This window comes from Lolium perenne, chromosome 6 (genome assembly GCF_019359855.2).
Source record: "Lolium perenne isolate Kyuss_39 chromosome 6, Kyuss_2.0, whole genome shotgun sequence".
Lineage (NCBI taxonomy): Eukaryota > Viridiplantae > Streptophyta > Magnoliopsida > Poales > Poaceae > Lolium > Lolium perenne.
The window spans coordinates 124,304,581-124,331,481 of record NC_067249.2 but is presented as its reverse complement, the minus strand read 5'-3'; positions in this window follow the sequence as shown (position 1 = coordinate 124,331,481).

Below are 26,901 nucleotides of genomic sequence, written 5' to 3'. Positions count from 1 at the left end.
AGCGGCTCGGACTAACTTTACATGACCGCGTTCATGAGACTTGTTCCTCGTTCGACATGCAACTTGTATTGCATAAGAGGCTTTGCGGGTGTCTGTCTCTCCTACTATAGTGAAGATTCAATTTACTCTTCTATTGACAACATTAGTATCACCGTTGTGGTTCATGTTCGTAGGTAGATTAGTTCTCTCTCGAAAACCCTAAACCACGTAAAATATGCAAACCAAATTAGATACGTCTAACTTGTTTTTGCAGGGTTTGGTGATGTGATATGGCCATAATGTGATGATGAATATGTATGAGATGATCATTATTGTATTGTGGCAACCGGCAGGAGCCTTATGGTTGTCTTTAAATTTCATGTTGAGTAGTATTTCAAAGTAGTTGTAATAGTTGCTACATGAGGTGAACAACCATGAAGACAGTTCCATGAACCTTGACGCTACGCCGACGATGATGGTGATCATGCCCGTTGATGATGGAGATCATGTCTGTGCTTTGGAGATGAAGATCGAAGGCGCAAAGACAAAAGGGCCATATCATATCACATATGAATTGCATGTGATGTTAATCCTTTATGCATCTTATTTTGCTTAGATCGCGACGGTAGCATTATAAGATGATCCCTCACATTAATATCAAGATAATAAAGTGTTCTCCCCTCGTATGCACCGTTGTACAGTTCATCGTTTCGAAGCATCTCGTGATGATCGGATGTGATAGACTCAACGTTCACATACAACGGGTGTAAGCCATGTTGCACACGCGGAATACTTGGGTTTGCTTGACGAGCCTAGCATGTACAGACATGGCCTCGGGACAACGGAAACCGAAAGGTTGAACACAAGTCATATGGATGATATGATCAACATGTTGATGTTCACCATTGAAGCTACATCATCTCACGTGATGATCGGTTTTGGTGTAGTGGATTTGGATCCTGTACCACTTAACAACTATGAGGGATGTTGTATTAAGTGGGAGTTCATTAGTAATTAGATTAAAACATGAACTAATTATCATAAACATAGTCTGAGTAGTATTTTGAATTAATTTTGTAGTATTGGCATCCGTATTCTACCATGCGCTAGTCTTGTAATTGAGATAGAAATACTGTTAAAATCTGATAAGAAACTTTACGGATTGGTAGCGTATTGTTAATGAATCAAGAAATGATTAAGTCCTATTGCAAACTTTTAGTAAACCTCACATTGTTGATTCAAAGAACTATGGTTTCAATTAGTATCTAAAGTTATCTTGTCTCCATGAAACTTGAAGTTCAAATCTGTTTGAAAAGTAAGGAGCTGAAAATTTAGTTTTCAGAAATAATCAAGGTACACTACAAGAAAAGTTGCCATGGCCGACGAAGTTGAAGTCGCGCCGTGGTTGCTGGTGTACCATGGCCGACGATTTTGGGTCTGTCCGTTGTGCATGTCAAAACGTTTTTTTTCTCGTTTTTGAGGCCACCTAGCCCGACGAAACCGGCCAAAACGTTGCGTATGGTGGCCCGGGACGTGGTGCATCTCGAATTCTCGGGTTCGCCGGCCGAGTCAACGCAAATCCGCACCGCCGAGGGATGTAGGGCCCAGATGGCAGCCTCTCTGGCATTGTTTTTTTTCTCGATCGCGCCATCTCGTTCAACGCTCTCCGATCGAGCCGTTTACGATGCAGGATCATGGGTCCCGCATGTCATCCTCTATGAACCAAAATTCTTTCTATTCTTTTTTTTGACACCCTGATTTCTGGCTACTTCCTTTTTCTTTTGATCCCTTGCCGCCTTGGAAACGTTGAGACCGCTGCTGCTAATTGGGACCCGCATGTCATCCTCTATGAGCAATCAACTTTCTTTTCTTGGATTTTTTGGCACCTCATATTTGGTCACTTGCCTTTTTCTTTCGATCCCGTGCAGCCTCTCAAACGGTGATACCGCTGCTGCTAAATGGGACCCGCATGTCATCCTCTATGTACTATAAAACTTTCTTTTCTTGGAATTTTTTTGGAACCTCATATTTGGTCACTTGCCTTTTTCTTTCGATCCCGTGCAGCCTCTCAAACAGTGATACCGCTGCTGCTAAATGGGGCCCGCATGTCATCCTCTATGTACAATGAAGTTTCTTTTCTTGAATTATTTTTGGCTCCTGATATTTGGTCACTTGCATTTTTCTTTCGATCCCATGCCACGTTGAGGACCCTGCAGGCTCATGGGACCCGCATGTCATCCTCTATGTACTATAAAACTTTCTTTTCTTGGATTCTTTTTGGCACCTCATATTTAGTCACTTGCCTTTTTCTTTCGATCCCCTGCCGCTTCTCAAACGGTGATACCGCTGCTGCTAATTGGGACCCGCATGTCATCCTCTATGTACAATCAAGTTTCTTTTCTTGAATTATTTTTGGCTCCTGGTATTTGGTCACTTACCTTTTTCTTTCGATCTCATGCCACGTTGAGGACCCTGCTGGCTCATGGGACCCGCATGTCATCCTCTATGTGCTATAAAAGTTTATTTTCTTGGGTTTTTTTTCAGCCTCTGATTTTTGGCTATTTCCTTTTCCTTTTGATCCCCTGCTGCCTTGGAAACGTTGAGTAAGCTGCTGACTCATGGGACCCGCATGTCATCCTCTATGTACAATCAACTTTCTTTTTCTTTTGATCTCAAGCCGCATTTGAAACGTTGAGACCGCTGCTGCTAATTGGGACCCGCATGTCATCTTCTATGTACAATAAAGTTTTTTTTCTTGGATTATCTTTGGCTCCTGATATTTTGTCACTTGCCTTTTTCTTTCGATCTCATGCCGCCTTTGAAATGTTGAGTAAGCTGCTGGCTCATGGGTCCCGCATGTCATCCTCTACGAATAATAAAAGTTTCCTTTCTTGGAGTTATTTTTGACCCCTAATTTTTGGCTATTTGCCCTTTTCTTTTGATCTCCTGCCCCCTTTGAAACGATGAGGACGCTGTTGGCAGGTCGGTCCCACATGTCATCCTCTGTGAACAATAAAAGTTTCCTTTGATGGATTTATTTTGAACCCCTAATTAATTTCGGGATATTTCCTTTTTTTCCTTTGATCCCCTGCCGCCTTGGAATCGTTGAGGATGCTGCTGCCTCATGGGTCCCGCATGTCATCCTCTCAGAACAGTAAATGTTTTTTCTTGGATTTTGTTTACCAAATGATTTTTGGCTAATTTTTCTTTCGATCTCCTGCCGCCTTTGAAACGTTGAGGACGCTGCTGGCTCACGGGACCCACATGTCAGCCTCTATGAACAATAAACGCTGAGGATGCTGCTGCCTCATGGGCCCCGCATGTCATCCTCTTAGAACGAAAATGTTTCTTTTCTTGGATTTTGTACCAACATATTTTTGGTTTATTTTTTTTCCATCCCCTGTCGCCTTTAAAACGTTGATGACGCTGCTGGCTCATGGGTCCCCGATGTCAGCCTCCCCGTACAAGAAACATATGATATCTTGATTATTTTGCAGACAATAAACAGTGTATTGCGCTCTGAGCTATTTCAAACGGAAAATTAAATCTTTATTTTTACATAAACAAACTTATATGTTGAATCTCCTTTTTTTTTGTCTTTGCGAAGCATAGGACTTTCCTGTTTTTTTTAGAAAATTCGGAACTTTCCTGTTTTGGAGTGGGCTGAAATTGTACGAGTCAAAAGGCCAAGCAGGATAGTTCGAAGGCCCAGATGTCCAGATGCAGCCCAATTGAAATCTTTCTTCTTGGATTTTTTTCACCCCTGATTTCTGGCTACTTCATTTTTCTTTTGGTTCTGTGCCGCCTTGGAAACGTTGAGACCGCTGCTGCAAAATGGGACCCGCATGTCATCCTCTACGTACAATAAAATTTCTTTTTTTTGGATTTTTTTGGCTCCTGATATTTGGTCACTTGCCTTTTTCTTTTGATCCCGTGTAGCCTCTCAAACGGTGATACCGCTACTGCTAAATGGGACCTGCATGTCATCCTCTATGTACAATCAAGTTTCTTTTCTTGAATTATTTTTGGCTCCTGATATTTGGTCACTTGCCTTTTTCTTTCGATCTCATGCCACGTTTGAAACATTGAGGAACCTGCAGGATCATGGGACCCGCATGTCATCCTCTATGTACTATAAAACTTTCTTTTCTTGAATTATTTTTTGGCTCCTCATATTTGGTCACTTGCCTTTTTCTTTCGATCGCATGCCACGTTTGAAACGTTGAGGAACCTGCTGGCTCATGGGACCCGCATGTCATCCTCTATGTACTATAAAAGTTCATTTTCTTTGTTTTTTTACCCTCTGTTTTTTGGCTATTTCCTTTTTCTTTTGATCCCCTGCCGCCTTGGAAACATTGAGTAAGCTGCTAGCTCATGGGACCCACATGTCATCCTCTATGTCCATCAACTTTATTTTCTTGGATTTTTTTGACCCCCTAATTTCTGGCTACTTTCTTTTTCTTTTGATCTCAAGCCGCATTTGAAACGTTGGGACCGCTGCTGCAAAATGGGACCCGCATGTCATCCTCTATGTAAATAAAGTTTCTTTTCTTGGATTATCTTTGGCTCCTGATATTTTGTCACTTGCCTTTTTCTTTCGATCTCATGCCGCCTTTGAAACTTTAAGTAAGCTGCTGGCTCATGGGTCCCGCATGTCATCCTCTACGAACAATAAAAGTTTCCTTTCTTGGAGTTATTTTTTACCCCTAATTTCTGGCTACTTGCCTTTTTCTTTTGATCTCATGCCCCCTTTGAAACGATGAGAACGCTGTTGGCAGGTCGATCCCACATGTCATCCTCTATGAACAATAAAACTTTCCTTTGATGGATTTATTTTGAACCCCTAATTAATTTCTGGATATTTCCTTTTTTTTCTTTTGATCCCCTGCAGCCTTGGAATCGTTGAGGATGCTGCTGCCTCATGGGTCCCGCATGTCATCCTCTCAGAATGGTAAATGTTTATTTTCTTGGATTTTGAATAGCAAATTATTTTTGGCTTATTTTTTCTTTCGATCTCCTGCCGCCTTTAAAACGTTGAGGACGCTGCTGGCTCACAGGTCCGACATGTCAGCCTCTAATATTAAACGCTGAGGATGGTGCTGCCTCATGGGTCCCGCATGTTATCCTCTCAGAACGAAAATGTTTCTTTTCTTGGATTTTGTACCAACAGATTTTTGGTTTATTTTTTCTTTCCATCCCTGCCGCCTTTAAAACGTTGACGACGCTGCTGGCGCATGGGTCCCCGATGTCAGCCTCCCCGTATTAAGAAACATGTGATATCTTGATTATTTTGCAGACAATAAACAGTGTATTTTGCTCTGAGCTATTGCAAAGGGATAAATTAAATCTTTATTTTTACATAAACAAACTTATATGTTGAATCTCCTTGTTTTTTTTTGTTTTTGCGAGGCATAGGACTTTCCTGTTTTGGAATGGGCTGAAATTGTACGAATCAAAAGGCGTCCAGCAGGATAGTTTGAAGGCCCAGATGGCCAGAAACAGCCCAATTGAAATATTCCTTTTCTTGGATTTTTTGACACCCTTATTTCTGGCTACTTCCTTTTTCTTTTGGTCATGTGCCGCCTTGGAAACATTGAGACCGCGGCTGCAAAATGGGACCCGCATGTCATCCTCTATGTACAATAGAAGTTTCTTTTCTTGGATTATTTTTGGCTCCTGATATTTGGCACTTGTCTTTTTCTTTCGATCTAATGCCGACTTTGAAACCTTCAGACCGGTGCTGCAAAATGGGACCCGCATGTCATTCTCTATGCACAATAAAGTTTCTTTCCTTAGATTATTTTTGGCTCCTGATATTTGGTCACTTTCCTTTTCCTTTCGATCTCATGCCGACTTAGAAACGTTGAGGAAGCTGCTGGCTCATGGGTCCCGCATGTCATACTCTATGAACAATAAAAGTGTCCTAAATTGGATTTATTTTTTACCCCTAATTTCTGGCTATTTGCCGTTTTCTTTTGATCCCTTGCCCCCTTTGAAACGATGAGGACGCTACTGGCAGGTCGGTCCCACATCCTCTATGAACAATAAAAGTTTCCTATGATGGATTTATTTTTGACCCCTTTTGATCCCCTGCCGCCCTGGAATCATTGAGGATGCTGCTGCCTCATGGGTCCCGCATGTCAGCCTCTCAGAACGGTAAACGTTTCTTTTCTTGGATTTTTTTACCAACTGATTTTTGGCCTTTGTCTTTCGATCTCCTGCCGCCTTTAACACGTTGGGGACGCTGCCGGCTCAGGGGTCCCACATGTCAGCCTCTATGAACAATAAACCTTTACTTTGTTTGATTTATTATTGACCCATAATTTCTTGGTATTTGCCTTTTTCTTTCGATCTCATGCCGCCTCTGAAACGTTGAGACGCTGCTAGCTCTTGGGTCCCTGTCAGCCTCTATGAACAGTAAAAGTTTCCTTTGTTTGATTTATTTTTGACCCTAATTACTGGCTATTTGCCTTTTTTATCCCCTGCCGTCTTTGAAACTAAGAGGACGCTGCTGGCCCATGGGTCCCACATCTCAGCCTCTCTGAACGATAAACCTTTCCTTTCTTTTTTTTTCGATCCAGTGCCGCCTTGGAAACGGTGAGACCGCTCCTGCAAAACGGGACCCATATGTCATCATCTATGTACAATAAAAGTTTCTTTCCTTGGATTATTTTTGGCACCTGATATATGGTCACTTGCCTTTTTTTCCGATCCCCTGCCGCCTTTGAAACGCTGAGGATGCTGCTGGCTCGTGGGTCCCACATGTCAGCCTCTATGAACAATAAACATTTCATTTCTTGGATTTATTTTTGACCGCTGATTTCTGGCAACTTTGCTTTTTCTTTCGATCCCCTGCCGCCTTTGTTAAAGTTGAGGACGCTGCTGCAAAATGCGTCCCACATGTCAGCTTCTCTGTATGATAATTGCTTCTTTTCTTGGATTTTTTTTCCACGGCAGGTCGATGGGTCCACGATGTCAGCCTCTATGTACAAGAAATATGTGATTTCTCGATATGTTTTAACCCGAGATATGTAGGATACTTGCTTTTTTTCGATCCCTTCTATTTGTCTTTACCTTCAAATGTTGAGGGACGCTACTGGCAAATGGGTCCTGCTCTAGCATTCTCAACTGAAGGAAAAACTGAAATATTGCCTATTCATTTGTTTTTCGTACTCCATGCACCTAATCCATACTAACTGTTGATCCAGGTTTTAATTCAACTTAATTAGTTCAAATTTGATCTACGAGGAAGTATGTAATATATTTTGGGTTCACAACACTACACTTGTTAACAACAATCTGATGAAGAGGTTTGTCATTTTTTTAAACTACAAATACACTCAAAGATCTTGCAAACTGATAGAATAAATCTTAGAACTTTAAATAATTTATGAAATTTTTTAAATCGACTATATGAATATATCAAAATATAGATCCCATGTAGATGCGCATACTGGCTATGCGCATTTAAAAAGAATCATAATCATAATTGATACGAAATAAAAATAACTTTATATGTAGAATCTCGGTTTCTTGAGGGCCAATCATAGGATCTCCGTGTTTAAATTAGGAAGGGCCCCAATGGCATGAGTCGGAGGCCCATTAAATGTTTTTGGATTGTTATCAGCGAAGTAAGCAGGCTGACAGCAATCACCATGTACATGGCCGGCGGCAGCCCAAAATTACAAACAATTGGCCCATGCAGGGAAGGTAGTACTTTTTTTATTGGGAAGGTTATGCAGGCTAACCCCAAAAAAGGTGGTGCTACATGGGGTAGCACTTGAACCCGGAATGAGACCATGAACAGTACATATGCTACATGCTACAGTACTTAGTTCTTAGCTATCTATTTTCGATCCAACGTCCAAATCTACAAGTCAACCAACTGTTCATCTGTGCTTGCTGATGTCAAGGCACTGGATCCTGGACGCTTGAACCCATGATCGTTACTGAGGGTTGCCTATTTGCACATAATATGTTTTGTCAGCGGGCACTTCACTAGTTTGTGCAAAACATATCCAGCGCAGGATTCGAAAAAGCATCACGTTTTTTTCTTTACGGAAACAACAGAACATCTCATGTTCATCACAATCCAGCCAACATAAGCACATAATAATTAATAGTACAACTAGGGAGCTGTACATATAAATAAGGTTTGTCAAGCTTCATGCACTAGTCAACGCAACCAAAAGCCAGAACTGATGGAAAGGGCTAGGCAATCCACTTATACATCTCAACACCCCTCCTCACGTGTGACCGGAAGAAGGGAAGAGGTCAACACAAGGAGACTCTCAAGAGGCATATACGTGGACTCCGAGGAGGGCAACGGAGGGCAGCACCAATTTTTAGGATAAATTACGAAAGTCAGTCTCGAACTCGAGACCCTGGGCTCTGATACCATGCCAAGCTTCATACACAAGCCAACACAACCAAAAGTCCGAACTAATGGAAAGGGCTAGGCAATCCACTAATCCAGTAATGGTACCATCATGTTCACCACAATGCATCATTATACTATTATAGACCAGCTCTCTCTCTGAGAACATTTGTAAGACAACTTAATACAGCTGTGATTCATTTTGTTGCCCCAGCGATGGGTGATAACCTGAACACCATATAACCTTCTCACAGCAATTGTAACCAAATATGAGCACCTGCAATGATTTGGTGTCAATCTTCTTGAAGGTCAGGAGGTATCCTACCTTCAAGTCATGTGCTTTGACAAACTCTAGCCATCCTGCGTCCATTAAAACATTGCCATCTTGTTGCTTCAGGTCCACAATCCAGGTGCATGCAGTGGACATCTTCAGGTCGATGGACTCTGGACACCCACCGTAAAACCAGGGTAGAACACGACTGGGGATGGTAATCACCTCTAACTCCGATGTACATAGTACCTTGCAGAAGCTATCAGCGGTATTCTCCTCATCGATGAGCCTAAACACCTTGCACACTGGGGCTGGCTCTACAGATGTCTCCTTCCATGATAGGCTCTCTCCAAGCTTGAGCTTCTTGTTTGAACACTACAAAAAAGAGGCCTCAATTAGATAATGCCTCTAGCTTCTGACCGTAATTCCAAGCAAATGCATAATCAAAGGCACCTAGCAAAGTCAGCGGATCATTGTTCTTATCGAACACTCAGTCTGAACAATAAGCTTCTGAATCTAGCTAGGATGATATGTACAACCTTGTATCATCAAATTATTCAGTATCATTGTATCGCAGAAGCCAAATCGATATAAATAGTAGCTATGAGAATAGAAATCAAGCTAGCATGAGCCATGCATGCTTGCTGGCTAGGTCTAGCATCAGAGTAATGCATCTGCAGTTCATCATCCGCCAGTACAGATCGACCAAGCAAAAAAAAAATCAGCGTCGGCCTAAAGAGTCCATAAGCCAGACATGCATGCTCGGTGTCCTCATATGTGATTATCGGCCGTGGATTGACCAATATCATATTTGAACGATTATTATTGCACACATTAGATCCAGTCCCAACCTAGCTAGCATGCGTGCATGTGTAGCCCGAGTCTTTAACAGAGGATTAATATATACACTGGATGAGAGAAATAGTTTATATCAAACAATGCTAAGCAACCGGCAATACAGCTTAGATATAATAAAGATGTGGCCGGCAACGCTAGTGATTCGGGGGGAACATACCGCCATTGCAGCCATGGACCGAGAGAATCGGGGATGCCGCGCCGCCTTAGTGGAGTTTTTAGGTGCGACGTCGCCGCATCCGTAGAGGACGGAGTCCAAGCCACGTAGTCCGAGCGGTGGTGGACGCCGGTGGTGTAGGGAGAGGACTCAGGGGAGATGGACGGCGAGGGATCTGGGGAGATCTGAACATGAGGGGGCTGTGAGAAACTGAGAATGTACATCAGCAAGAGAATAAATGCGCGTGTCCCCCCGGTCAAAAAAATGCGCGTTTCTTGGTGGAACGAAGCCAGGTACGCAGGAATCCACACAGAAAACTTCACCCGGCGGGTCACTGGACTTTATCAGTATCTGGTGGGGCCCGGACCTACATACCAGTGAGACAGGTCATGTGGGTTATGATCCGATCAGTGTGCACACAGAAATTGCATTCAGAGCTAAGGGCCTCAGGCTACGTTGTACTATACAGTATATCCATTTATTTTGGTAAAATGAAAACGATACTCCATCTGATCCTCATTACTTGATGATAAAATGGATATCTCTACAACTAACAGTATCTCAAAAAAAAAATGGATCGAAGGGAGCATTAAGAGGTGTCAAAAAAAACTGCAAACAAACATGGATGTAAGCAGTTGAGTATTAAACCAGTGCGTAAAATACCTTTATATCTCGACCATGTAACAATGAATATGAGAAATTTTGGGGGTTTGACCATCTGCACTTGTGTTCGCTACAATCGTTCGCTACAATCAGATCAAAAAAATTGGTCACTTTTACACTTTCTAAAATAAAATGTTGAGCTCCATGTAGCTAGGTATAATACAAATCATCAGACCGCACATTGAAACTACCGCAGCATATCACAGTAAATTAAAGTAAAATAAAACATGTCTAACATATACTATATTAGCTAATTAACAAAGTCTCATCACATTGTATCTGATCCCCAGTTCAGCTTAATACAAAAACCAAGTTTAGCATGAACATCAGCAGGGCACTACCCCAGGTCCAAAAGCAGCATCTAGTTAATTCAATAAAATATTGAGGTGTTTCTGATCCCCTCTTCCTAAAAGCACTGCAGATCATGCATGCAACTAAGGGTGATCAGCACAAAATATTACCCTCTGGGTGGAGGTGTTACAGTCGTAGATCAACACATTCATCAAGGAAGTGTCTTTCACCTCGAAGACGAGAATGTCATCGAGCTGCAGTTCATGCGCCTCTGCAAACCCGAACCAACCATCCTTCAAGACCAGTTCACCCTGGTACTCATCGATGTGCACATACCAGGCGCAACCTACGCTGGTCTTGAGCTTGATAGGCCTGGGAAGAATCCCTTTCAGACATTGCTTGAATTCTCTGGGGATGACCAACATATACATGTCATCGTTGCCGTCCAGTTGCACATAGAAGCGCGAGGGCTGAGGAGGGTCCGCCGAGTGACCAACCCGTTTAGGGTGGCCTTTCCCTCGCCCTTTTAATATACAACGTTGAATTGCTGCATCACGCCTGCCCGTCACCTTTGGCTTTTTGGCTAGTGAATTTCTTTGAATTCTGAACTCGGGGGGGTGCAGAGGACATGTACAATCGACAGTCCTAAGACGTAGTTGCTCATTGACGTTGGAGCGAGTTTGCTTCTGCATCTAGTTAAGCACGGTATATATCAATCAACAACATATAAATCAGAACGTAACATACATGGAGAAAATGCATATAGCTATCTCTTTAATTAGTTTGCACAAAATCTAGCAGCAGCAAGACAATTTGATTTTACATGTACTGAGCAAGCTTTCAGACTTTCTGAAACAGGTAACATGGAGCATATATTTGTATGTTCAGATCAGAAACCCTGCTCTGTGATGGATACTATTACTTAACATCTTTTTTTGCCAGAACTAGTACTTAACATCTACTGTTTCCCGTCATTAAAAAAACATTTGCAGAAGAATACTACTACGGTTTCCCATCATTAAAGAAAAAAGAACTTGTGAAAACCCCAACTATCATTGACTACTTACACCTGCATCCTAGTGAGTTCAGGACAACTTACAGCCACTTTTGGTGGTGCCGCCACCGGAGAAGACCGTGCCGCGGGGGTTGGGGTCGGCGCAACCGGAGAAGCTGGTGCCGCCGCCAGGGAAATCAGTGCCGAGCCAGATGGTGCTTCCAGCGGAGAAGAAAGTACCGCAAGAGATGGAACCGACGCTGCCAAAGGGTAAGAAACGGATGTACCCGTAGATCCTTCTCTAGTCACGATCTGGATAGAAGAGACTGGACGTCCATCAAGCTGCTGGAGGATGTGGTGGATCAAATCGGCTGAGTTCAGGAAATATCGGCGATGTTCATCTGTGTCGGCGGCCGTTACCGCCAGGCAGCTGCCGGTGGAGGGCGGAGGCGAGCCGTTCATGGCAGTCATTAGTGTAAAAGAGGTGAAGTAGGTGGGAGAGATAGAGGGTTCGGGACTGAAGTAATTGTAGTCTGCTCTCTCTTTTTTACAAGCATGCGTCCTCAGGCAGATTTTTTTTTAGATGCGTACTCAGGCTGCTTTATCAAACCAGGGCCTCAATGAAGCCCAGTTAACTATTTCTCCGCTAAAAGCGTGCTATAGCATATCTAGAGGGTCCACGCTTAGTAATTTTGCTCGCTGAGGCGCTATTTGCGAAACAGCATGCTATATCGCCCTAAAACTTCATAGTGTTAGCGCGCTATTTTTTTCAGGCAAGTTGCTTTCACTTTTTCGTGGTGATGAACTACAATCTGTTGGTTCCACTTCTAAGTCAGAAGATAATATCGCTAATGCTAATATGTTTTAATAAATAATTTATACTATGTTGTTGCCTTGTGAAATGTTGATGTTAGCCTTCTAAAATACTTGAGATCTATTTCTATATGTGGTTATGTATGTATGATTCAGTCACTTTTGGACTATATATATCTATTCGCTCTAGTAAAATTATTTATTTTTAGGCTATATTTAGTATTATTTTGAAAATGCTATTTAAAATATACCACACTATTACCACGATATAACGTTCATATCGTTTGAAGGAGGCTGCCGCTAATTCATTTAGCATGCTATTTTAAAACTTAAGACGCGTTTGGCGGCCTGCATCCAGGCTGGTGGGGAAATACCGTACCCAAGTGCTTAAAAGATTGCACCTTTTAGAAGGAAAACATTAGGGCACGTCCAACACAGGCGCTATTGCAAGGGCGCTAGGAATTATTTCCTCGTCGTTTGGCGGTTGGAGAGGTGAATTCCTGCGGTAGGCCTACTGTCGACGCAAAAGAAAGCAGGGCGTGAAACTCTTTTCACCTGTCCTAGCTAAAGCACCGGAACCAACAGAAGTCAATCTGCCATCAGCAATTAGCGCTGCAAGGAGAGTACCTGGAGGATTTTACAATCTTTTGACATTCATTTGTTCTCTATTAGCGCCATATAGTATATAGCATTGTAATGCCCGTATACTCCTCTCAACATTAAAAAAAAGGTGTGCATATACTAATAACAGTTGCTGAAATGAAACTAAAAATAAACAGACATGCACGGTTTACGAAGGATGGAAATACAGAGTTCATCACCATCCATTTTAAATTATAAGATTAGATTACTTCAATGTGGTCTACATACACACTAAAATGAGTAAACAGACACACTGAAATGGGTCCAGGTATATAAGATTCAGAAAAAAGGAAGAGCATCTTAAGATACGGAACAGATTACTGAATTGTTCAAACATATCGTACAAAAAAGATTATTTTATCCAGAAAGATTCATGGCTCAGTTTAGGGTTGCATCAACATGCGGATATTTTTCAGACTAGGCTTAAACCACATTGTCGCCTGTCGGGGAAATCCCCAACCATCTTCTGGAAGGGTGATAACTCCCATGAGCTCATTTTCCCCTTGCTGCAGGTTACAACGACAAATACAACTAAATGCTGGTTCCCGAAATGCATAGTACGCGATGTACACACAATTTGACCTCATGAACGGAGTCAATGTTCCATCATGAGCATTGACATCATTTATCTTCAGGTTCATTGGATAATTCAGTCCAATGAACAGAGAGTGTGTGCCAAGGCTGTCAACTCGACTCCAATTGGGTCCAATCAGGGATAGATCTTTCTCAAAAATATGTATGACAGGGGCAGGATACTCTCGCAGGATAAGGCCATTACCATCATGCAGAACTTCTGCAGGCTCAAGGTGATCATTGCTACGTATATACAGATCATCATGGATGATCATCAAGCGCTTGCCATCGGCTGATCGAGCTAAAAACCATCTACCAGACGGTTCCTTCATCGGTGATGGGATCACAAATGGCAGGGCAAGGTGGGCATCTGCATTGTAAACGGAGACAAAAAAAATAGTGTTTGAATGGCTCAGGAAGACAAAAATACCAGTAGCTGCAACTTCACATTTGTAGGATCAAATGGAGGATGCAGTCATTATACTTGTATAAAAACTCGAAGAAATAAAATTGTTCCCATTTGAGATGTATGTTAATTACACTCATATTCATTGATGGTAGATACATGTCTCAACCTTATCTGATCCATGATTGTAATGCTTTGAGTACATCGAATATTCAAATAAATTGAAAGTTTGCATGCATCAATTGATGAAGAGGCCAGGGCTAAGCTCCTTATTCATATTCTGATAAGAGCATGCAGTAACTAATTCAGAAATGCATTCATATACTGCAATAATCTGGTTTGGGTTGACAGATTAGTGCACTGCATATACTACTGTAATCAATTAGTTAATTCAGTTACAATATATCATGAATGGGCTTGATATTAAAATTTATTGCGAAGTATATCATATGGATTGAAGAATTACCGGCCTGTGATTGATCCCAGCAATATGTGGTGCCGGTCCACCCATCCACCGCAACAATGAAGCCGTTGTGCTCGATGGCGTCACTGTAATCTACACCACAACTAGCAAGAGAGAATAACCTCCACTCCTGGCTACCATTAGCCAGGTAAGCGAGTCCAGAATTGAATAGAGCGATGAGCTTGTAATCTGAGTAATGTCCAGCTTTTGTGGGCACTTCGCAAATTACAATCTTCAACAAAAACATGGCACGCCCATACGTCATGTACCTTTCAGGAGGCAAGTCGGGGAAGCCAACCCATTGCTCCCGAAAAATGTTGCAAGTTTCCGACGATGGTAGGGAGATTTCTTGGTGCGTGTAGATGTTCGCGAGGAACCAGTTCCCACCACTGTCCACGCCGGCGATCCAGTCGCCGTTCATGCCAACCCAGAATCTATTGTCCATGAACGGCAGGATGGCTGTGCGCCGAGGATGGTCGAGGGGCACAACGTGGTACACCGTGTGGTGCGCACTACTATCATCATAGTGCCAATAGGCAGAATCGGGCATCAGCAAGCAGGGTCCATCCCAATGGTGTAGATTCATGTTGTCGGCGACATGGCGGCACAGCGTTTTGGAGCATGCGGCCAGCCGGACGACGTCGACTGTAATGTCCGGACTCCGGCAATGAGATTGAACAGCTCGGCGGGGAGCTTCCCCCAGTCGCCATACAGCTGGTCGTCGTTCGATGCCGCCATGGAGACGAGAAGGATTTAAGAGGGCGGAAGCAAGTATGTGTGATTGGAGTTTTGTAGGAGAGTCCAGCGGGAAGGAGGAGTGCTGCGGTTCTGCGGAGGGGTGAGGAGAGAAAGCTATGCAAATGGGAGATCTAGAGGATGAAAAAATCTGCTAGCAGCGCTTGGCGAGTGGAGAACGATGATGGAAGTGGAGAGCCAAGGATGGAAATGATGGAGGTGAAGAGTAGGAGTGGATATGACTTTTTTTATTCTTCAGCAGCTGCATCGAGGCGCCGAGTAAAACTTCGGCTAGGATAGCATGCCACTACGTCCTGGTGCAGTTACTGTCCCGTCAAATCAGTTTGACCACAGACATGGTTTCTTTATTAGTACAGTATAACTTAATTTTTTCGAACAATATATACTACTCCATTTAATATACTCACTCCGATTCATATTACTTGTCAAATGATATGGATGAATGTTGAACTAAAATGTGTCTAGATATATCCATATTATAGTCAACTAATATGAATCGGAGTTTGTTTGGTTCAAAGGATTTCTAAAGGTATCTTGTACCGAGTAGGATTTTTACACATAGGGATTTTTCCTATAGAGCTTGCTTGATTCAAAGGATTGAGAACCCTCCAAAATACCTATGGATTGCTTTCTCTACAATCCTATCTCTTGGTAATATTGCTATGTGTCTATAACAACTATGAAATGAACTCAATCTCAATAGAAATTTCCTTTGTCTTTCCTAATCAAACAAATAGTTATTTTATGTCTTCGTTTACAAATTAAGATAATTTTTAGGTTATAGGTAATCATCGAGCTTATTTGATCATCTTTTATGATCAAACTTACTTGATCAGCCGCGGAGGCGCAAAGGAGCAGTGGTGTGCATTAATACGGCCGCATGGGGAAGGCACAACTAGCGACGATGAGACGTATCGCCAGCATTGGCCTAGGGAACCGTCGCCGCCATTAATAAAAGCTATCCCTTTGGGCACCATGTCTCCCACTACTCGTGTCACGCGCGCATGTGGGTTACGGATGGATGGGCTGGGGAAGCCGGACAGAAAACATGACAACCAGGGGGAAAATGAATAAAAATAATACAAAGTCGAAAATATTATTAGATAGAAAGTTTGACTAAGTTTTTACCAAATGCATTAATATGCAAGATACAAAATCAATATTATTAGATAGAAAATAAATTATATTTTCATATGGTGTCTACAAAATATTATATGTGCTGATAGGTTTGGTCGAACTTTACTTGGTTTGACTTTTCAAGAAAAATATACTAAGCTTTAAGCATTGGAACGGAGGTATTTTTCGAAGCACCTACATGTCTTTAGAAGACAAAAGAAAACATGGAGTAAGGTTGTTTTTTGTGCAAAAGTTTACGTCAAAATCTGGTTATTTGTGTAAAAAGAATCTCAAATTGTGTTATGTGCAAAAACTGCACCAACAAGTGGTGGTATGTGCAACTTCCTCCGTCACACAAAAGGCAAGCCATTGATTCATACTTAATTGTGAATAATTACAAAAGTAGTAGGCAACTAATAAGCGCACATGATTAAACTGCTATGCGAGATCTTCAGCCACCAGAAGTCGTTCCCGCGCCTCTCTAGCTTTGAAAATCACGCGTTCTGCGACTTCCATCAAAGAGACAAGCTGAGCTTTGATCCATTCTCCCAGATGAATGGCCTCGTCACAACTCCTACGAGCGCAGGCCGTGATCTCATCCACTTCTAGGAAAGACACCGCCTGCCTGTACCGAAATATCTTGATCCCTAACTCTCTGTTCTCCTCCCGCATGCTGGCAAGATCCAACTTCATCCTCCGACAGGATAAGCAAGGGGAGTGATCCTGCCAAAGGTAACAACAAACATATCGAGCGTTACCAGCAAACGAAATGCACAAATTAGCTGATTAACGAATGTGGTCACTAACATGTAGGACAGACTTAAGTGGTGTCTACATGTCAGTGACTCGAAGTACCAAAAACCAGCAACCCAAAGTCAGCTAATATTAACCTCCGTCTTCAGCTCCTTCATCCTCTTGAACGGCGGGGAAGCTGGCAACTTATCTTCTTCTACGACCTCTCGCTGGAACCTGACGTCGAAGGATGAGAGATCCTGTGAACGGATGTGCTGCACCTGCGCGTGCGATTCCCCAGGGCGCTTCTAGCGTAACTCGGAGTTCTCGGCGCCGAGATGCGGAAGTTCCGCTCCCGGGGCCTTGTTGACCCTAAGCCGAGATAGCTCATGTGTAAGCCGACGAAAAATGTTCAAAATATTATAGATCAGGCATATCATTACCAGTGCAAACGAGGTAAGTGAATCTCCGGGATCTCGCCCAACGACCGCGGTTGGTCCAATGCCACCACATCTTCTCCGAGATTGACTAACTCCTTTACATCATCTTCTCCGAGCTTGACCATCTCCTTTACATCATCTTCTGCTCTGAGCTTGACCATCTCCTTTACATCATCTTCTCCTGCGAGCTTGATCATCTGCCTCACATCATCTTCTCCAGCGATATCGACCCTCTCCTGCGGAAGATAACAGATATAAGTCCGAGTATTACCAGCAAAACGAAGGTAATTAAAAGAGGCATAGTAACCCTTGTGTCCTGGCTCATCAACGGCGGGGACGCTGAGCCCGCATCGTCTCCTCCGAGATCTCCCTTCGCAGGCAGGATTGTTAGAGACAGTGTACTTCTGGTAGTAGTATTTATGCGTGGGGCGCCAGGGGGTCGAGAAGCTAGGGCTGCATCTTCTCCTCCGAGCTCTTCCTTGGTAGACATGACAAATGAAATGAGGTGTGGGGGGCGTAAAGGTATAAAATGGCGGACGGCCGCCCCGCCTCGGCCCTCCAAGGCTTATTTTTTTGCCTTACTAAACTAAAAACCATATTTTGCGTCTCACACGTCTGCCCTAAGAGGGCTGCAGGGTCCCATGCATGCAGGTCCCACACTTTAGTGAGCACAAGTCATGTGCGGTAGGTAGGCAAACTTCCAACAATCTTCTTTGTCAAGTGAAGACACGTCGTCAAGACTCTCTCTCTCTATCTCCCCCCTTTTGTCATTGAAAAAAAAGAATATTAGACGGGGGCCTAGCCTGCACTGCAGGGGGGCGATTTTGACAAAGTAACCCTTTTGGCGAAGAAAAACACAGAATGAGCCACACAAAAAGGTTAGTCCAGTGAAATAGATTGCTCAGAGGGTCAGTCCGTGCTTTTCTTTGCCAAAAGGGTTATTTCTGTCAAAATCGCCGCACTGCAGGTTTGCAGCACTGAAAAACCTTGCGTGCCAGTCAACATCACTTCCCGGAAAGGTTGAAGCATTTCGAGGCCGTGACTGCTCTCCCTTCCTCTTCTCCTTCCGTGTGATCCCTCTTCCACCTTTTATCCTTTGCAACATATGCAAAAAAATGTCCGTGACTTGTGCTCACTGAAGTGTGGGACCTCACGCATGGGAACCACATGTAAGTGACAGACTTGTTGGTGTAATAATTCGGGTGATCATTATACTGTATTAGAACTCCGTACAAAGTTTCGTATGGATTCAAGGGTAGGAAAGCCAAGTTAGTAACTCACTTTTTCCGCGCGTGAAGGGAGGGGGTGGGCAGTATGCTACCCTGAATTTGTGTGACCCCCAAAAACTAGCAAATACGAGAGAGGCATCGAAAGAAACACGCTCGTCCCCTACCCCCCCCTCCCCACTAAATTTGAAATCAAGCCAAACAAAAAAGGCAATCGAAAAGCATGGATTGTTCATCTTTTTCTATATAGTTAGGGTTAGGGTTTAGGGTTTATAGAGATGCACATATTTTCATTTTACATTTGTGATGTAGCATAATACATAGGTAAGATACCAAGCATGACCTTTGTTAGAATAACCATTAACGTCTTCTCTCACCTTTAGATTCAAATGGGCATAAACATTCAGAAAAAATCAAAAAACAATGAAAAACCAAAAAGCACACATAGTCTTCTTATGTCATATAGTAGGAATTGAAGTTAATAAACAAGGTCTAGACATATTCAAACCAGACAAATCATGTATCTACACCTGACCCTAAACTTTGTCTTATGAAGTCAAGCATGAAGAGAAATGGTTTTGGGTTTCAAACATGGAAATTTCAAAAACCTCCCAACAAAAGCTTCATTTTAGAGTGACTAAGAAGGATACACGCTTACCTTTTCATTTTCATGTTTTAAACTTGTTTAAATCTAGGTCAAACCTAGGATTTGACGAAGATTCAAATGGGCATAAACATTCAGAAAAACAAAAAATGAAAAACCAATGCACATATAGTCTTCTTATGTCATATAGCTAGTAAGCATTCAAGTTGATAAACAAGCATGTCTAGACAAATTCAAACCCGACAAATCATGTATATACCCCCTAACCCTAAACTATTTCTTATGAAGTCAACCATGAAGAGAAGTGGTTTTGGGTTTCAAACATTATATTGAGATTCAAGAACCCCCCAAAAGCTTCATTTTAGAATGACTAAGAAGGATCCAGGCTTACCTTTTCATTATATGTTTTAAACTTGTTTAAATCTTGGTCAAACCTAGGATTTGACCAAGATTCAAATGGGCATAAACATTAATTCAGAGAAAACAAAAAAACAATGAAAAACCAACGCACATATAGTCTTCTTATGTCATATAGTAAGCATTCAAGTTGATAAACAAGCATGTCTAGACATATTCAAACCCGACAAATCATGTATCGATCTACCCCCTAACCCTAAACTCTGTCTTATGAAGTCAACCATATGAAGAGAAGTGGTTTTGGGTTTCAAACATTGAGATTTCAAGCACCCCCCAAAAGCTTCATTTTTGAATGACTAAGAAGGATCCATGATTACCTTTTCATTTTCATGTTTTAAACTTGTTTAAATCTAGGTCAATCCTAGGATTTGACCAAGATTCAAATGGGCATAAAAAAAATCAAAGCACATAGCCTTTTATGTCATATAATGAGCATTCAAGTTGATAAACATGGTCTAGACATATTAAAACAAGAAAAATCATGTATCTACCCTGGCCCTAACCCTAAACTCGATCTATCTTATGAAGTCAAACATGAAGAGAAGTCGTTTTGGGTTTCAAACATGGAAATTTCACAAACCTCCCAAAAACTTCATCTTAGAGTGACTAAGAAGGTTCCATGCTTACCTTTTCATTTTCATGTTTTAAATTAACTTGTTTAAATCTTGGTCAAACATAGGGTTTAAGGTTTAGGGATCATCGATCGAGTGCACACACACATTATTAGAGGCACATGCGCCTTTGCGCGTAAAGTGCATGCGTATATATATAAGTGTGTTTCTTGGCCACCAACGATATATAGATCTAGAGAGAGAGATTGAAATATATTTAGTGATGAGGTCTAAGACCCCGTTTGTGGCCCGATCTTGCGGTTGACCCGAAATCCAAAGGAGGGAGAGAGGGAGAGCGCGAAGAACACGATGAACACGAAGAACACGATGAACTCACGCACGCACACCAACCCGATACAATCGATACTTACCCTGTGGCTCGATGGACCACGCCAATAGAATCCACCCGGAAGAGACGCGCGGTAGAATTCCGAGAGGAGAGATTGGTGAGGGAGATGAATCTAGGAGTGGGAGAGAGAGTGGGTAGCACTAGAATCTCACACACCAAATCAAATCATCCAACAAGGGTAGCCTTGATACAAAGGGGATGAAACCCTAGGGAGACAAAGCTCAACTTCATGTCTAAGCCTAAATCTTGTCTAAAGAGCTAAGGGGGTGACCTAGGTGCTTATATAGGCATACAAGGCAGCTTGGGTCGAACAAGTAAGTGGTGGACCGACTCGGGCCGTCCCGGTCGAGTCGAACCCGTGAAATCCGGTTTGGGGCCGGTCTGACCGGGCCTGTGACCGGGTGGTCCGGTCCTGGGTCCGGTCGACCGGGCGCCAACCGGGAACTTGCGAAGTTTCCGGTCGCCTTCCGGTACGAGGCAGGGAATCCGGTTGGGCGCCCGGTTGACCGGGCCTGGGACCGGATGACCCGGTTGTGGGTCCGGTCTGACCGGGTCCTGGACCGGCCAGGCTGGGCCTCTTCCTCCCGCCTCTTCTTCCTCTTCCTTCTTCTCTTCTTTCCTTCTTCTTCTTCTCTCTTCCTTGCACCATGGGAGTTCCTTCTCTCTTGGTCCTTGTCGATGTCGGCACCTATAGACACAATGATGATAGGCATGAGGTAGCATACCATTCAAGTTGGTGTTGAGCTCGACCATATAGAGGAAAGAGTTCACCTTGACATATATGGCGGGGGTTTGTGTTGTTGGTCCACTTGGGGGACTCCTTGGCCATGGTGTGGCGTCGATGATAGGCGGGGCTACATCATCTCCCCCCCCCTTGGGGAAGAGTCGCCCTCGACTCTTGTTCCTCCTCACCGACGGTGTAGTCCATGACGGTTTTCCCATGTTGTGGTAGAGGGATAAAGTCGCGATCGAAGAAGAGCTTGGGGAAAAACAACTTGCAAATGGAAAGCTTGTGGATGCCAATTTGGTGATCGGCGAACAAGAGGCTCTCAATCAAATACGAAGCATCAAGTCGTTTCTCCAAGAGGCATTTGGCAAAAATGGGAACCAAAAGAGTGTCGATGTATCCAAAATTTGATGGGGTAAAAGTTTGTGCATGTAAAAGTTTGGTTTGTAAAGTGTCAAAAATGTGATGTGTAGCATTGTCCCACACAAATGGAACAATCAAAAGGCAAGTATTGGCGGCAAAATTTGGGGCAAAATTGTTATATGCAATGGCAAAGGGATGGAAACTTCTAGCTTGGGAAAGTATGGTTGGCGTGAGCCAAGTATGGGTATCCTCAAGTGTCAAAGAATCCATTTCAAGTGCCAAAGAGGAAATGAGAAATCCAAAGAAGAGCAACTTTATGAGTGACATGTGGCACAAGATGCATAAGGTGTCTCTCACATGTATGACATGGTCCTTGAGATTCTCGGATTGTATGATGATAACATCAAGACATACAACAACCATTGTGCCAACAAGATGTGTCAAGATATGTTGCGAAAGAAGCAAAAGAGGTGACGAGGCATTGGACCAAACCGGAAGCTCGACAAGACAAGCCGGAAACACACGAGGGCGAAGGAGTTTGGGAACATACCCTTTGGCGTGAATCCCATGGGTTGGATCATGTATCTCATCCGTGTTGGGGTAGCTCTCAATTGCGCGTTTCGTGAGCTCATGCTCCGTAGCGGTGGAAGTTGTCATTCGGTTACCTATACACACAAAAGATAAAACAAAAAGCGTGTGTGCATGGTAGAGGAACACATCATCCATCATGATGTTCCATGTCTTGTGCACATCACCATTAGTGTCAATCAAGATAGTATGAAATGCATGGCGATGGTGCATATGGCAAGAAGGTGTATTCATGGCATGTGGTAACTCATGATCATGAAAAATAGAGAAGGCTATGGGGGCCATCTCATGGACAATGAAATAAGCATTTTTGCATACCAAACATAAGAAAGAGCAATTGTTCACAATCTTGGATGCAAGGATCATGGAGTAGTGCAAACATTTTGGGCAAAGCATGTTCAACATTGTATCATTGTTGTCAACAACCCTATGTAAAGAGAAAGTGTTCATCAAGGGTGTCACAACACAAGCATGATCATTATCGTTATCATTGCAAGTAAGCGGGGAAAAAGTGAAGCTCTCATAGCATGGCATGGTCATGGTATCACATGCAATCAATTCCACATGATCAACCATGTTATCAAGCAAAGCATCGCATGGGAATATGAAAGTAGCATGTGACGTGGCAAATGTATCATCAAGATCATGCATGCACTCATAAGTCATCATGTCCACTAGTGGGATCATGGCATCATCAACACCTATGTTGTTACCTTTGTAGGCCGACTCATTTGAAGTAGGTGTTGTGGAAGTAGGAGGATCCATGTGGTCGACATGTCCATCTTGGAGCAAGCATGGTGAGATATCATCATCTTCATGCACCATGTACATCGTCTCCATGAGCGGGAACTCGTCCTCCGTGGAACCTAGTGCAACATAAGAAGACACAAACGAGGGAGAGGTTAATGTGTTAGCAAATTCTATGTCCTCCATGTACCTATCATCTACCTCTCTCAACTCACTTGGTGTATCACTCATGTCCTCCAAACAGAAGCACTCAAACTCACATATGGGGTGGAAGTCACTCAACTCACTATCAATCTCACTCAAGTGGGCTAAGTGGCTCTCATGCTCACATGGGATTGGTACCAACTCATCAATGAAGCATAGGGGAGTAGGCTCGACTTTCTCATCTCCATGCGCCTCCTTGGTTGAAGGGAAATTCCCATGCTCAACCATCTCAACTCCATCGCCTCCCAAGTCGTCCTCCATCGGTGGCGCCGTAGTGACGTGGAGAGCTAGGCTCGGATCCACATCATCCTTGCGATGGCCTTGGAGTTCCTCATCTTGAAGTGTGGGCGCCGTAGGCTTCTTGGTGGCTTGGGCTTGTAGCTCGTCGAAGTAGAGCGTCTTGGCGCTTGGCTTTGTGCATTGCCATGCCACGTGACCCTTGGCCTTGCACACCTCACATAGGAGATTGGGACATTCCCGTGGAGGGTGGCCTTGTTGCTTGCACTTGTAGCATCGGAGTCCATAGGCATGTGATGAGGTAGGGGCCATTGTGGTGGTGGCACAAGAGGTAGAAGTCGCCTTATGAGGAAGGTCTTCTTGATGTGCTCTCTCCATCCTTGGAGTGGTAGACACCCTATGATGGTGTTGGTCGCCTTCATGTAGAGGCTCTTGTCGTCGTGCTTCATCACCATGTCTTGATGAGTGTCGTCGAAGATCCTTGGGGGATGTTGGTCGATGGCGATCATGAAGTGGCTTGTGGCGGCGAAGCTCATGTGGTGACGTATGTCGATGAAGACCATGAGGTGGTAGTGGTCGACGACGATCATGAGATGGTGTGAGTCGATGACGGTCCTTGCCATGCCTAGATGATGGCTCATGCGACTTGGCATGTTGCTTGCGGCGCCTTGTGGAGCTTGGAGAAGAGTGTCGATGACGATCATGTTGAGGACGCTCTTGATGTTCCATATGATGTACTTGAGGTCGACGATCTTGTGCATAAGCACTCTCATGGTGGCGCCTTGTGGAGCTCGTAGACGAGTGTCGATGACGATCATGATGAGGACGCTCTTGATGATCCACATGATGGTGCCATCGTGGAGGTCCTCTATCCTCATATGTAGCTCCATTGGCCAAATAGGCGTTGCTCAAGGTGGAGTCGAGGTGAGGTTCCGCCATGGTGTCGATGTCGTAGGCGTGGCGTTGCTCCACCATGTCGTCGATGCTTGACGAGCCATTGTCGATGTAGAGCTCGTCAATGTCGTCCTCAAGGTGGTGCTCCACCATGTCGTCGATGCTTGACGAGCCATTGTCGATGTAGAGCTCGTCGATGTCGTCCTCAAGGTGGTGCTCCACCATGTCGTCCATGCTTGAGGAGCCATTGTCGATGTAGAGCTCCTCGATGTCGGTCACATCGGTGATGCTCGCGGATCCATAGTCGGTGTCGAGCTCCACATGTTCCTCCACATCCGCGGTGCTTGAAGAGGAATCCTCCTCGAAGTGCTCCGTGTACTCCTCCGTATCTTCTTCGTCGCTATACATGTTAGCACGACAATATCTATATGGTGTATGTTAGTGGAAGAACACTACCCCGCAACCTTACCATGGTATGACAAGATTGGGGTGATCCAACGAAACCGAGAGTTAGAACAATTGTATCGGGTACTCACACAAAAGCACACGCAAAAGCTAGCAAATATGGTGTTAGGTGAGTATGGTGGAAAGCCAAAAGACGAAATCCGAAATCAAGTGTATTGTCAAGAGTGGGTGAAATCCAAAAATTCAAATGTCAAAGCGATGATCACTATAAACACGAAAAAGATGTGGAACGCACACACGAGATGAACGGGGTTAGTGCGACCAAGGAATGAGCGGAAAAGTGTAAGAAGCCCTTAAGCAAGGGTGCTCGGTGTCACACTAACACAAGAAGAGATCAAAGCTTTGGTTGCAAATGAAGAGACAACAAGATTCACACGTGGCCTCTCTTCTCTTATCTCTCTTTTGCTTAAAAGCTTTTTCTCTTTTGTATATGGTGGCACTTGCACTCTTTTGTATCTATGGTGGCACTTTGTACACTTTTGTACTTTTCTTTCTTTTTCATGCTCTATGTTAGCGTTAGCTCGCATTTGCTATCTTGCCACACGAGTTTTGCTTAGAAGCTTGACTCCACACTACACACACACACCTCACAATCGGGGCCACGTGCAATGTCTCGCAACACTTGATAAGCAATGCTCGATAGGATAGATCGCAAAAGAAGAGGGGTTACAAGGGGAATGCAAGTTATACCTAAGATGTTAGGCGGTGTCGGAACACACAACTTGCGATGATGGCGGTGGTGTCAAGAGTACGGTTGCAAGTTCGGGGTGCCTCGGATGTCGTCGCTTGCTTCGGAGCTGCGGGTTAGTTTCACAAACAAGGCACTCAAACCGGAACAAGCAAACACAAGTTAGCGGAAGAAATGGGTCAAAGTAGCTTGGCGGTGGTGGCGGTGGTAAGCCGGTGGTGGTGGTGTCGATGCTCTTGCGGTTGCGGCGGAGGTTATGGGGCCGCGGTGATTGGCGGAGGTGGTGGTAGTGGTGGCGCCCGGTTGGCGCCCGGTTGACCGGGCCCTGGGCCGGCCTGTCCGGTCTACAGCCCGGTTGACCGGGTTCTAGCCCGGTTGGCGCCCGGTTGGCGCCCGGTCTGGCACCCGGTTGACCGGCCCTGGCGCCAGGCTGTCCGGTCACTGGCCCGGTTGGCGCCCGGTCGACCGGATTTCGCGGGGCACAGTTTTTCTCTCTCCTGTTCTTGAGCGAAATCAAGCCAAATCGACCAAAACGAAGGGAAATGATGGAATTGGGGGCTAAAAGTTGGGGAGATAGTAGATCAAGCACTCCAACACCAAATCCATGGACCAAAACCACTCAAAACGCAACCAAATCACAGATCGGTCAAAAGGCAAATTAGGGCTATTTTTGAGGATTTTTGGGGACATTTTTTAGAGACGAAATTGGATGGGTGGGGGGTCAAATCCGCGGAAACCAAAGGCTGCTGATACCATATGATGAGGTCTAAGACCCCGTGTGTGGCCCGATCTTGCGGTTGACCCGAAATAAAAAGGAGGGAGAGAGGGAGAGCGCGAAGAACACGATGAACACGAAGAACACGATGAACTCACGCACGCACACCAACCCGATACAATCGATACTTACCCCGTGGCTCGATGGACCACGCGAATAGAATCCACCCGGAAGAGACGCGCGGTAGAATTCCGAGAGGAGAGATTGGTGAGGGAGATGAATCTAGGAGTGGGAGAGAGAGTGGGTAGCACTAGAATCTCACACACCAAATCAAATCATCCAACAAGGGTAGCCTTGATACAAAGGGGATGAAACCCTAGGGAGACAAAGCTCAACTTCATGTCTAAGCCTAAATCTTGTCTAAAGAGCTAAGGGGGTGACCTAGGTGCTTATATAGGCATACAAGGCAGCTTGGGTCGAACAGGTAAGTGGTGGACCGACTCGGGCCGTCCCGGTCGAGTCGAACCCGTGAAATCCG